This window comes from Charadrius vociferus, unplaced genomic scaffold (genome assembly GCF_000708025.1).
Source record: "Charadrius vociferus isolate BGI_N301 unplaced genomic scaffold, ASM70802v2 scaffold158, whole genome shotgun sequence".
Lineage (NCBI taxonomy): Eukaryota > Metazoa > Chordata > Aves > Charadriiformes > Charadriidae > Charadrius > Charadrius vociferus.
The window spans coordinates 4,986,512-4,987,115 of NW_009661372.1; positions in this window are offsets into that span (position 1 = coordinate 4,986,512).

Below are 604 nucleotides of genomic sequence, written 5' to 3' on the forward strand. Positions count from 1 at the left end.
TATTTTCTGGCATGCTTAGAGTGACACAGGCTTGAAGAAGGCACAGAGAGTCTGCCGTTACGAGTTGAAATGCAGAGTCAGATGCAGAGGAGATGCTGGGAAGGGTCAGCCCAGCCAAGGAAGTTTCCAGGACTACATCACAGCCAACAAATTATATTTAGCTGGCAAGAACACTGCGCACACCATAAATTCTAGGGTACAGTTACAGCTGGGAGCCGCTGCCCTCAGTCTTGTCACATGCCTGCCGGGTGGCTGTGCAATGATGTTGTCATAACCTTTCTTCGCCATCGTGGCAGTTCCTACTATCTGCTTTTGACTGTTGCTTGTCACATCTGAAATTAGTGATAATGCATACTGCTTTTCTTAAAAACAAGCAAAAAAAAAACCCCAGAAAACCATCTTTTGAGCAATTTTAGGGCACTGGAGGTAGTTATGTGTAGACCCCTCCTCCTCCTTAGTTTCCTTCACACAGGGGACTCACCACCTGCTCACTGAAACAAGGACCACCCTCCTTGCAGGGCTGTCCCAGGCCGCCCCTCTAAGCTTGAAAACCAGGTCCAGCCCCTCGGCAAGGCCGCGGTGGCGGCCGGGCGAGGACAGCAGG